The sequence below is a fragment of the Bufo gargarizans genome, chromosome 10, assembly GCF_014858855.1.
Source record: "Bufo gargarizans isolate SCDJY-AF-19 chromosome 10, ASM1485885v1, whole genome shotgun sequence".
In the NCBI taxonomy this organism is placed as follows: domain Eukaryota; kingdom Metazoa; phylum Chordata; class Amphibia; order Anura; family Bufonidae; genus Bufo; species Bufo gargarizans.
The window spans coordinates 115,872,441-115,886,027 of NC_058089.1; the positions used below are offsets into that span (position 1 = coordinate 115,872,441).

A 13,587-nucleotide genomic window follows, 5' to 3' on the forward strand; every position below is an offset into this window, starting at 1 on the left:
AGCCCTAGCAAATAGGGCAACACAAAGGATAAAAGTCCTTTGTTGCTAATAAGCTGGAAGTTTCTTTGATAACAAGCAGGGTTAGGATGTAGAGGGAGGCGCGGACTTCTCACTTATGCATAGACAATATCCAGCAAAATGTGAGATGCATCCCATACAAACAGAACAAGGGGCAATATTACTAAATATTACTGTTGTATGGCGCTTCATTCGCATGAAGGAAATTATACATCTTATGGTCTCTGCCATACCTGGTGGACACAATGCATCCTTTGGTCTCCTCTATACTTCGTGGACATGATGCATCTTATGGTCTCTTTTATACCTGGTGGACATGATGCATCTTATAGTCTCTTCTATACCTGGTGGACATGATGCATCTTATGGTCTCTTCTATACCTGGTGGACATGATGCATCTTATGTTCTCTTCTATACCTGGTGGACATAATATATCTTATGGTCTCTTCTATATCTGGTGGACATGACACATCTCATGGTCTCTTCTATATCTGGTGGACATGATGCATCATATGGTCTCTTCTATACCTGGTGGATATGATACATCGTATGGTCTCTGCCACACCTGGTGGCCATACAGTAATACATCATATGGTCTATTCTACATCTGGTGGACATGACACATTTTATAGTCTCACCTACACCTGATGGACATTTTATATCTTATGATCTCCCCTAAACCTGACAGATGTGACACATCTAATGGTCTACCCTACCCCTGATAGACATGACTCAACTTATGGTCTCTGCTACACCTGATTGACATGACACATCTTCTGGTCTGCCCTACACCTGATAGACATGACACATCTTCTGGTCTACCCTACACCTGATAGACATGACACATATTGTGACCTTCCCTACACCAGATGGACATGACACATTTCAAAGTCTCTCTTACACTTGACAGAGATCTGTCAAATAAATTGCTTCACTCCTTGGGTCACCCACTGACATTGATTATTGGAAGTGGGGGGAGGGAGGTTAGTTTTACTGCATTTTTCCTTGGTTGCCATAGGGCTTTAGATATGCCCCCCGTGGATTTAAAAGCCTATTTAATTCTACAATATGTATGAAAAATCCACACCTTGGAATATGCATAAAACTAATGATCAATGTGTATGAATATTTTCAAGGAAGAGGAAGAAAATCAATTTAGTTTTCTGTTTCGTCCTTGGAAGGATTTCATGGTGTATCACGTTTTCTATGTACCTGAGCAGAATACATATATTTGATTTGCACGGCATGCACTAGTATGGACAATGACTTTTCTGGAGACAAACACTTAAAAGTTTTAAGCATTGTCTCCAAAGAGTATAGGATATTGCTGTGTGGTCCTCGAGATCCCTTCAACAAAAGACTTTACTGCCATGTACACTGAGGTTAGAGCATATAGAGGTCATATCATATGGATTTGTCTCTCACCTACAGTGGAATCCTTCAAAAGAAACCGAAAAACCCACCTCTTCAGAAAAGCCTACAACCAGCGACCCTGCTGCCTCTATACCGCCATGACCAGCTTCACCCTCACCTACTGTGTCCTTCTCCCATACCATCTAGATTGTAAGCCCCCACGGGCAGGGCCCTCTCTCCTCCTGTACCGGTCTATAACTCGTCTTGCTTATGCTTAGTGCAATTGTCTGTATTATGTATGTGCACCCCTTATCACATGTACAGCGCCATGGGATGAATAGCGCTTTGATAATAAATAATAATAATAATAATTTGTCGATACCCAAGTTACTCCTTTGGTGCAGAAACCTTGGGTGATGAAGTTACTGGAGACAGCTTTCTAAGTCTATAAAGAGATTGCGACTGTATCCTGGCATCATTCAGCCATCTTTCCTTTTTGCTTTTGAGCTTGGTGTCTCCAAACTTACCATTGCTCTGATTTTTATACTTCTACAAGGCTGTCAACATTGGCATAACCCCACAGCAAAGATCAAACTAAGACTCCCGAGATGGTGCTACAGTGTTGCCACCTAAGACAGAAGGGCCTGGAACTTGCGCACCCTGGGACTATTCCTACCCCTTTCATACTAACACTTCAGCTCCTCTAGGGAGTGGAAAGTCACAGAGCTCCTCCCCAGCCAATAGCAGAGGGGATATGAACAAGCAGGGCTCGGCCATATCCAAGGTCTGCATAGGTGTGCCATGATCTGCTTTATAATGCATTCAGTCTAACTACCTTGATGGTGCCCATACACAATAGTGTAACACTGGGCAAATCGACTGACTATGGGGGTGTCCCGGCCCTCCCTGGTGGCTGAAGTATTGGGAATGTTGAATTTCAATGCCGGATCTTTTTGGTCAAAGGGGAGTAAGCCACCGCTGACATATCTGACAGTAGCTTACCCCTCCTTCCTTAATGAGAACGCACGTTCCCATAGCTGTACCGATCATGCATGTATATGGGAGGTTTTCTATCAAAGATGTACGGCCAGCTTTACTCAGTCTTCACAGATAGGTTGTCTCGTCGAAAGCGCTCCAGTTCTTAAAGCTGTCAGTATATTGTTTTACCAGAGGCAGAAAGTCGCTCTCTTTTACTTTGTATTCCCAGCGCTGCAGAACCGGCGAGCTCGATCATAAATAGCCATGAGAAATTAACATTATAACGTAATTTAATCAAGATATTACACATTGACAGATGACTGTGCGTTACCCGGCAAAATCCTTATTACTAATTCACTAACCTTATTTTTAGACTTGTTTCAAGTGTTAATTACTGGTCAATGAGAAAGTAGGTTAAGAGTTTGCAAAAGCGAAATCTTTTATTGGAAAAAACAGTGAACAGGTGGTAAGCCCCGATCGCAGGGAACGTCGCCTTCGGGCGCAATCTTCCAGCGCGCAATAAGATATGGCTGCCCTGCTTTGCTGTCTTAACGTTTCCTGCCTGCATACGCATCTTGCAGATGTCTCTAAATAGAGAAAAGACCTTAAATTTTAGGTTGCGCGGAGCAGGAATGAAAGTTTTCGTAATGAGTTACTTTATTTAACTAAATTGATTGGGTCGTAAAATCACAATTGTAACATCGAGAGGATTATGCTGATTTTTATAATAATCTTACATATCATTTAGCTGTATGGGCAGGGTATGCCACAGAGGGAGCACCTATTCTGTTTCTGGTTGTCTGTAAGACAGCAGCAGGAGAGGAGTGTGCTGACCTTGTGGGGGGAAAGTGACCTGTCCACTCATGTGATGATGTTAGTAAGGACAGAGCTGTATATGGCAGGGGAAGTGCCATGATGTGAGGGGGTATGGAGACAAGTGGGAGGTCAGAGGCTGATAGTAAATGAAGCAAGGTGTTTTAGCAGGATAAAGCATTTCAGGAGAGGAGTGTGCTGATCTTGTAGGGGGAAAGTGACCTGTCCACTCATGTGATGATGTTAGTAAGGACAGAGCTGTATATGGCAGGGGAAGTGCCATGAGGTGAGGGGGTATGGAGACAAGTGGGAGGTCAGAGGCTGATAGTAAATGAAGCAAGTTGTTTTAGCAGGATAAAGCATTTCAGGAGAGGAGTGTGCTGATCTTGTAGGGGGAAAGTGACCTGTCCACTCATGTGATGATGTTAGTAAGGACAGAGCTGTATATGGCAGGGGAAGTGCCATGAGGTGAGGGGGTATGGAGACAAGTGGGAGGTCAGAGGCTGATAGTAAATGAAGCAAGTTGTTTTAGCAGGATAAAGCATTTCAGGAGAGGAGTGTGCTGATCTTGTAGGGGGAAAGTGACCTGTCCACTCATGTGATGATGTTAGTAAGGACAGAGCTGTATATGGCAGGGGAAGTGCCATGAGGTGAGGGGGTATGGAGACAAGTGGGAGGTCAGAGGCTGATAGTAAATGAAGCAAGGTGTTTTAGCAGGATAAAGCATTTCAGGAGAGGAGTGTGCTGATCTTGTAGGGGGAAAGTGACCTGTCTACTAATGTGATGATGTTAGTAAGGACAGAGCTGTATATGGCAGGGGAAGTGCCATGAGGTGAGGGGGTATGGAGACAAGTGGGAGGTCAGAGGCTGATAGTAAATGAAGCAAGGTGTTTTAGCAGGATAATGCATTTCAGGAGAGGAGTGTGCTGATTTTGTGGGGGAAAGTGACTTGTGCACTCATATGATGATGTTAAGGAGGACAGAGGTGTATGTTATAGGGAGAGTGTAATGATGTGAGGAGGTCATAGGTTAAGAGTTATAAAGCAGGGTACCCAGAAGCACAGAGTAGTTTAGGATCTGATCCGTTCAGAGACAGCAACTACCCCTATTCTGCAGAGAGATTACAGCATATATTACAGTATATAACCTTGTGTTCCTGGTATGTAGACAGCGGTGTTCATTATACAGCTACTGTCTCAGTTATCAACCATCCTAATAATGAACAGACAAAGGCAGACCCAATAGACCATGTTGTGTATCGTGAAATGTAAAAAATGCATGAATTAACAGTATAGAGAGGCCAGATACACACAGTACGTGAATAGCTCTCTAAGACGGACGTCACGACGGGAACCTCTTACCCCGGACGCCCTCTTGCCCTTTGTGCCTCCTACACTGTTAATAAGATGTAATGAGCCATCCATACATTGCGTGTAACACTTCCTCCCGTACATTTGCCTCCATGGAGTCTACGCTTTTGTTTCCAGCGCTTGTGGCGTTTGTTTGCCATCATTTCTGTGGTGTGAGGTTGTAAATGGCAGCGAGTAATGACTGTCGTTAACACGTTGTTAGGATAAGTGATAATTCACACCTAGGGCCCTTTACCTCTTCCGTGGTAGTGGGATCAACGGGCAAATCCGGGCTCGGAGGGAATTCTTCAGCTTTACAATAAACTAGCAGGGAGATGGTGGCGAATTGAAGGGAGTTACTATATTATATATAGAAAATGTAGCAGGGTGACGTACCAGATTATACAGTGTAACGGTATTACATTAGTAGCGCCTGGCCTTTCTTAATTTAATGTAGGTTGCAGGAGATTAGAAAAACATGGCTCCTTCCTTCCAGAAACAGCGCCACTCTTGTCAGATGGCTGAGTCTGGTATTGCAGGCTCAGCCTTATTCAAGTGAATAGAGCTAAGCTGCAATACCGGGCACAAACCATGGACAAAGGTGGCGCTGTTTCGGGAAGATAGTTCATGTTTTACTGCAGTATAGGCGATACGCCCTTGTAATGTATGGCAGGTCACAGCATAGACAGTATGCGGGCAGCTTCTCGCTGGACCACCCTCTATGAGCAAATCCTTGCAGATGCACCAGGTCATATTTTACCTTGTTGGGCATACTCCTTGAAGTGTACCTGCCAGAGGTACTGGTCTAGAGGGATCTGGATGTTAAAATGAGGGAGCAGAAGCAATCAGCTGAGTGTTTGGTCCCCACGTCTCGGAGGATCAGCTGGGCAGAGCCAGAGTGCTGTATGACCCTGAACACTGCTAACCCTGCCACCCAAATAGAGGGGCTTCTGCCCCCTCATTCCTTCCATCGGTGAGGGGCTCAGCACCCCCACTATGACATGGCAGAAGATTTATTGTCCAGGATTAGATAAACATGGCTGCTTTCTTTCAAAAACGGCACCACCCTGTTCACAGATTGCTTGCGCTCTTGCAGACTCCAAACTGCAATACCAGCCACAACCCATGGACAGGGGTGGCACTGTTTATGGAAGAAAGCAGCCATGTTTTTTTAATCCAGGACAACCAACCCTTTAAACTATAGGTTTAATTAAAAGTGGTTTTCTGGGATTTAAATATTGATGAGCTATGTGATCAGTTGGGGAACGACTTCCGGCACCCCCAGCCGAGCAGCTGCATGAAGAAGCCTTTTCTCAGGCATGGCCTTCATGCAATACCAAGCACGGCCACTATACAATGTACAGCGCTGTGCTTGGTAAAGTATGAAGAGGCAGCAGCGCTCATCTCAACAGCTGATTGGCGGGGGCGCAGGGTATCGGGCCCCCACAGATATGATATTGATGACCTATCATTAGGAAAACCCTCCTAATGTAGCGTCTTTCCTTATATGTCTGATTAGGTTGTTAGATGATTCCATTATAGGATTTGTCTCATGAAGACAACCTCTGACCATTGGTCCCAGTAGGGCCACGAGCGTAAAGCAGGGTCTAGGATGATTCCTTTCCGGTTGTCAGACTCTCCGTAGGCCCTGCAGCTGTAATACTACTATATACCTAATATTACGCTCATGTTAAATGGGCAGAATAATATTATAGAGGGCGTTCTCCGCACTATGAGCCTAGCGGGAGAGCTGTGTAAATCGGGCGGATTTCCAACGTATCCTAATGTACCTATGGCCCATGGACTCCATATTAGAAAAGTGCACTTTTTGGTAGACTTTTATTGCGAGCTAGTGAAGTAGACGGTGTGCAGGCTCAACAGGGGCCAAAAGGAGATGATTCCGGTCTCTGTTGGGTCAATGGGGGCCTATGGATATGACTGACTTATGTGCTGTTGCTCTTTGTATTTTTCTAGACGGATTTTAAGTAAGACCTAAGGAGCCGCGTTTCTCGGAAGGAGCGAACTAATGATTTTGTAAAGTGCTGTTTCAGTGTAAAAATCTACACAGAAGGGTGAGGAATTCTGCCGAAAAATTTGCTTCACCCATTTTGTACGACTTTTGAGTAATTACGCATCGTTTCCTTCCGTTCTTTCCTGTAGCAGAATTCTGCTGGTTGCCCTTAGGAAACAGACCCCATATTCAGCTCCTCCCACCATCAGACATGTGACCTAACAGCTCAGCTGTCACTGGGTGACTGAGCTCCCACAATGCACTGCTCCCTGGTCACATGAAACCGGCAGAATACTGAACGTAGCTTTGGCCGTGAACAGAGAAGAAATCAAGATACCACCCAGGCCAAGTTTTTAAAAATAAAATGATAATAGAAAGTGATCCCCTCTTCGCAGGATAGCGGACAAGTATTAGATTATTTGGGTTCCCACCGCTGGGACCACCTTTAATCACCCCCATAGGGACCCTGCTAAATGAGCGGAGCGGCAGGTCGAGCATGCCCACTGCTGCTCTTTATTTATCGCTAGGGGGGGTCCTGGAGACAGCCCCGTACAGCGCTTGGCTATTTCCAGAACTCCCATAGAGATGAATGGAGTGGCAGTGCGCATGCTTGACCTGCTGCTCCATTCACTTCGGGGAGGAACCCCTTGAGGTCCCCATGCTCATGATCAGTGGCAATCATACCGCCGATCTCATAGTTATGTCCTATCCTGAAGATACAACTCAAATACCACCTTTAAAACAACCAAATCAGGAAGTTGTCGCCAGGGGCACAGATGCAGCAATCCGGATGGTTGGGAAGGCCTCGCCATAATTCTCCATTTCATCGCGTGTCTTTCGCTGAATCTATTTTAATATCCTCCCCTGATTTGTTTGTGTGAAGCTGTTCTGAATAACGACAGGCTTTTCTAGGAAAAGAAGATGGGAGCAAAAAAGGAGGAAATTCTGGCAAGTGGCTCCTTCAAGGTCTCAACGCATCGGTTTTTCACAGGAAAAGTGTGGCCGGGCCTCCGTTCCATCATCTATAATCATAAAAACCCCCACAAGTTCTTCCCGGAAAAATATGCAGATAAAATATGCAACAGGATATGATATTTGCTTACCAGATGTTTAGTCTTTGCCTTTGAAGTTTCCTTTTTAATCTTTTCTTGTAACATATATTAAATAGATATAGTCGGCCTGTTCATTGTAGAGAGACTTCAGCTTCCATGCTATCCATTCATGACCGTGCCAATTAAATAATGTGGCTCATCTATGCTGGTACATCCATGCCACTAGGTCTACTTTTTTTTCTCTATTCAGGAACAGCGCCACTCTTGTCCACAGGCTGTACTGGGTATTGCAGCTCAGCTCTTTTTACTTGAATGGGGTGCTGCAAAAACTCATGTTCAAGATGCTACTCTTGAGGGAAACAGTAGGGTTGGAGAGTCTACTGCCCTCCCATGGGCTTCCTATTCCTATAAGAGGGTGTCCCCTTCTGGTTGTCAGCGCTGCACTGGCTTGCTGTGATGGAGGCAGGATGTTGTAATGTAGTTTTCCCCCTGCCCCAAATTAGTTCATGTAGGAGGCCATTTTGAAAAACCTAATCTTTTGGGGTTGAACGCAGTTCTTGTGGTACTAAATGTCTTAGTAGATACCTTACTGCCCAATGTTCAGGCCAGAGGGGATAAACAGGAATGGCAAGGCAGAAAAAAATGTATATAGCGTACAGCAACTGTTCAAAATGCTAACAAACAGCTAAATAAAGATGGAAAAAAATAAATGCCATATAATGCAATGCTGTATAGACAGGAATCTCTAATGGTCAAGGCCGGCCCTAGGGGTGTGTGAACTGTGCGGCTTCTCAGGGCACATCAATGGAGGGGGCACCAGTGTTCGTCAGGAACATCCCATCAACCACGTCAAGCCTACTGCTTGTTTAGGCGTTTATTGCCCCCTCCTCACATTTCCATTATGCTTTAACCCAATGCATAACAAGTGGAAGAAGCCGTCAGCAGCTCCTAGGCAAGATGATGTGATGTTTACCACTTCTAATCACTTATGAAGCATCAGAATCCATGAGACCCATATCTTACAAAAACTGATTGGGGCAAAAAGGTGGTAGAGATATGATGGGGACTCTACTCAAGAGGCATGAAAGCCCGTTGGTATGGTGGTAGCTGGGAAGCTTACTAGTAAGGGTTCACATGTATCAGAGTGAAGAGAGTTAAAATGCAGAACGAGGCACTATCCAAACTTGACATCATCGTCACAAAACTTGGGGAGTCATTTATCAAGCTGAAATATGCCTCAATTAGGCGTATTGTAGGCACAGATTGCAGCGCAACGGTTAGTTGAGCCGCAATCTGCGACTTCTCCTCACTCACGCCAGGTAAAAAAGTGGGCATGGCGTGGGTGGGGAAGGGGACATGCCGGCAGACCCATCTCATTCATCATTTTAGACGCAAGTTTCAGGCATAATAGTCTAAATGTAAAACACCTAGGAAGCTGTCCTCTGTTTAGAAGTGGCGGTGGATCCGCCGAAGTTATAAAGATGCCTGCGCCTCTTCATAACTGCGGCGAATCCACCGCCAGAGCAGGTCCTAATAAATGACCCCCTTAGTATTTTATTTTTTGGAAGGGTTGCCAGTGGCAATCCGACCTGCTGCTATGACCTGCCAATCGGATGTAATCTGGGGGGGAGCTCAGCAACAAGTGTGCAATTTTCCTGCAGCACCACAGCAGGAGAAATGAAGCATTACACAGTTGTCCATGTACTGTATGGACAGGCTGAGTCCTCCAGTGCTTTTCGTAACCGCTCTCAGCTTTGACTAAGAGATGAGGTTCTTGAACAGGCGACCTACCCCTCCAATTCAGAATGTTCCTATAGCAAAACAGACAGCCCATTTACAGCTAATATTCGTAATGTGATCCTGTTTTGACCTCATCAGTCTTGGTCTTGCCCAAGGATCTCATTTTCTTCTACTAATGTCTAGGATTATCAAAGGGAGTGGTTGTTGGGATTTAAAAAAAAAATATTGGCAAAGAGCACTAAAGTTGAATATTTTGAAAAAAACATTATACTTAATTGTTCAATCCCTTGGCACCTCAGTGTTGCCACCCTGGTGGTCCCTACTGGTCTACTGTTACTTCCCTGCAGCAATGATGTGTCATACATGCCCATTACCGCTGAAGCCAGTCTCTGACATTCATGTTGATGGTAGCAAACTTAGCATATATGTCATGTGTCCACTGAGGCCAGTGACTGGCTGCAGCAGTCATGTGGATGTACGTGATGTCATCACTGCAGGACAAGTAGACAAAGACTGAGGAGGACCACCGGACCGGTGATAAGGCAACAAGGAATTCAACCACATCTTCCTTCTATTTTCCATTCGTGGAGAACCTCAAATAACATCCTACGACCACAAAAGAAAAAAAAAAACATTCCACGAAGAAGACGTCCTTACCTCAACAACCAAACTGCATGCTTGTTTTAAGGGCAGACAGTCTGAAGAAGACGCCGGACCTCTTCGACCAGGCAGAGCTTTTCGAACAAGAGGACGTCGATCTTCCTTTTCTTCCCCTAAAAGAAGACAAAACACAAAGCAATGTAACAAAAAAAAGTTTTTAAAAATGTGCCAAATTGCAAAATCCGCGGCAGAGGTCAAGGAATATCAGCGGAAAAAGGTGAAAGATGAAATAGAACCCCGGCGGCTATGAATGAAAATCTATCCTCTAAGCAAGGCCACCGGTGACGTTCTTCAGACGGGAAGCCAAACGCTCGGTGGCAGCGGGATCCTTCATTCTCATCAGATCAATACAAGCTTATATTTAAAAAGATTCCAAGCAGCTGCCATCTCTTGACAACCTGCATTTTGTGCTTGTGCGAGATCAGGGCAGGGACTGCGGGGAAGAAGCAGCTTTTAATACCATTTACACCTGAAGACACAATTCCATTAAGAGGCCTTGTTTTGTTAAAGGGACACGGACTGAGATTATTTTATTGGCAGTTGTTGCTAAGTCTCTTTGTCCTCCTGTGACTCTCCGATGCCACCTTTTATTTTTATTTTTTTTCTAAGCCCATTATATATATATATGCACCTAGAATTTTCTTTTTCAAGCTTCCAACTCACCCCATAGTACAGAAAGCGAAGCCGGGAGCTAAGAACCGGTGGCGGCTCTAATCATCTGTACGACAATATTTGGTATCAGGCATCCTAAATAGATTATCACCAGTCCATCTGTGTCATTATTGATTTATAAGGGCTTTAAGCTGCTTTAAAATGGAAGTTCTCCCGCTAAGGGGGCTCCGTGTATATAAATCACAGCCGTACTCAAATATAACAGACATCGCTCAACATATTGTTCCCCGGTACACCGCCACCCTCCACCCCGCCCCCCTTCCTTTCCCTTCTTTCTTTTTAAACCATAGCAAGAAAGCGGAAAATGATAAATTGTTTCTAATATACTGATCTAAACTGATATGCAAATGGCGGGTGTATTTTTTAATATATTACTTGAGAGAAGGGAAAAAAGCGAAGGAGAGGGAAAAAAAAACGTCATTAACATATGAATGCTATATGCAAATGCAAGTGACAGAGCAGATGTTGATGAATGTAATTGACCTATATGTGAATTGCATTAGAAGCCTTAACGCTATTAATTCACTACCCCCCGAAACTTGATATTGTCCAAAAAAAAACAAAAAAAGAAATAAAAAAAACAACAACACTAAATCGTGTGGGAAGTGATTTGGACACAGATCCGGGGATGCTGGACGAAGGTCATCAATGTGCCTGTCATTTTCATTCTTGTCTCTGAGATGACATCATCACGTGACGGGGCGTATCGATCACCTAATAGCATTCTGAAAACACGATGGGGGGGGGGGGGTCATACCCGACTAACCCCCCCATCCTCATTTATTTTTCCTTGTCATAAATGCATTCAACCATTTAATTCTGTTTATAAAGTGCCCCCCCTTCTGTCCGCAGACCACCCCGTATATGACAATGTATTAATGCCAGCCAGTCAGCTGAAACGCCCCCCCCCCCCCCAATCTAAGAGTGAAGCGCCATTGTGTATATATAGCCGGCTAACAACTATGACACATAGTAATAAGAACATACTTAATAAATTACTGCTTTCAGGTCTAGCAAGCTGACATTTCTCTGCAAGGGACAATTTTATATTTGTGGCACTGAGCAAAATTGCTTCATGGGAAGGCAGGGTGGATTAGCATAAAAATTAACACTTAAATTTCAGCTTATTTTCCACCCTCTCTTCCTGCCACAACAATCAATTTCCCTTATAAATCTGATTAGATTTTACGATGCTTGTTATTCAAAGCATGTCTCGGCACAGCATTCACAGGCACCAAGACTATTTGTTTAAATAGGGGGGGAAAAAAGGCAGATAAAAATGTAAAAAAAAATAAATATGTATAGGTATTTTTTTTATTTTATTCTTTTATAACCACGTCTTCCCTTTTCTCATATTGTAGCATCGGTAATTGATTGCACACATTAATTAACATGTGAGGTAGGATTGCTGCATTATGCATGATTTATTTTTTCATATCTTGTTGGTTCCTTTGCTCGCTGCCCTTGCTGCGGCGAGGACACCGGGCTGCGTTCGGGTCCGAGCACAAATGCCAATGTTCGTTCCTCTGAAAGTTATTAATGTCAGATACGAAATGAGTTTTTTTTTTTTTTTAAACTTCGCCTCCCTTTTACTAATCCGTAAATACAGCCCTATGAAAAGATATGGAGCGGCCGCTGAGAAGATGCAAATATGTTCATTAAGGCGTTGCTTAAAAAACAAAAAAACACATGGAGTGGTCTGAAGAAACAATGTCCAATAAATAAATAAAAAAAGAGGTCTAAAGAATGGCAGTAAAAGTTAGCCGTCATCAAGCCGCTCAGATTGCCGATGTGCCAGGATGGCATTTTGATTGCGGATCTCTTCGGAGTTTAGCAAGGACACAACATCTTAACACTGGGTGTTTTAATAGACTTCATATAAGAGTCCAGTATGGAAATTTCTGCCGGTGTCGGGGCAGGTTTAATCCAGCAGTAACTTACCTTCGGTAACCAGTAAAGTTATTGTTAAGCACTGCAGTTTTTCCAAAGCTTTCAATGGTATATGGGGCCCTATTATGGTCCGTGCCATGTTTTGTCAGCCGGGATAATACGTCCCAGTGTTTGATCCTTGGGCTGTTTCCTCAACCCCTTTTTTTTTGCTAACCAGGCCACCGCCTAACAGTAAATTGGATGGGACCAAGCAGGGCTGACCATGGGATGCCTCAACGGTACGTAAGCCCATGCTTGGGGAAATGGACACCTACCTCCTTTCTTTCTTTCCTGTATACTTTGCCAGTTTTAAAGCAACAACAGGAAGGATGATGGTGTTCGGCAGAAGGACACTATGGGCAGGTAGTTCATTACCCTTTTTTTCTCTATAGATAGCCAATGGTGCAATTGACCCACTTGGAAATTGGTCCTTGTATTCCTTAGGGTCACCTGTGCCAGCTTTTCTTAAATGTAATGAATGCACAAAAAAGAGAGGAACCTAGAAGAATTGGCATACCCTAATGGTGAGCAAGTGACTTTTTATGCTTAGATGGAGGAAGAGGAGGGAAAACAAGGGAAATGTATCATGTATTGACCCCACAGCCACACATCAGATGGTGGCTTCCACTGAGAAACAAAAGATTAGGCGTTAAAGTTCAACATGCCTGATTCTTTTGTCCACTGATACAATCTGTCGATAGTTGGTCGGTCCCAGTGAAATTGAGATTTGTTTTAGTCAACTTTTCTTTTATGTGTATAGGGGTATTAAATGGGGGGTATGCCATAAATGTTCAATAGGTGCAGGCCCCACCTTTGGGACTCACTCCTATCTCAAGAATAGGGCCCAGCCATGAACAAAGAGCACATCGGCATTTGCATTGTTCAGAGAACAAGCTACACATGAGCGGCTGCCCTTCCATTTACTGCTTAGAGACTTCCCGTAGTGGTGAATGGAGGGTACCCGAGTATGCACAATATGCTCTTCATTCACTTCGGAGACCCTTCCTTGAG

General features: G+C 44.1%; 1 protein-coding gene across 1 annotated transcript in view; it reads right to left on the reverse strand.

The window, feature by feature from the left end:
- The window catches only part of ZNF536 (zinc finger protein 536), a 338,062-nt gene that overhangs the window by 160,879 nt on the left and 163,596 nt on the right, over positions 1–13,587 (reverse strand). The window contains exon 4 of the mRNA XM_044269573.1: positions 9,973–10,088. The gene's annotated coding sequence lies outside the window, so the exon portion shown is untranslated. The remainder of the gene's footprint in view (positions 1–9,972; positions 10,089–13,587) is intronic.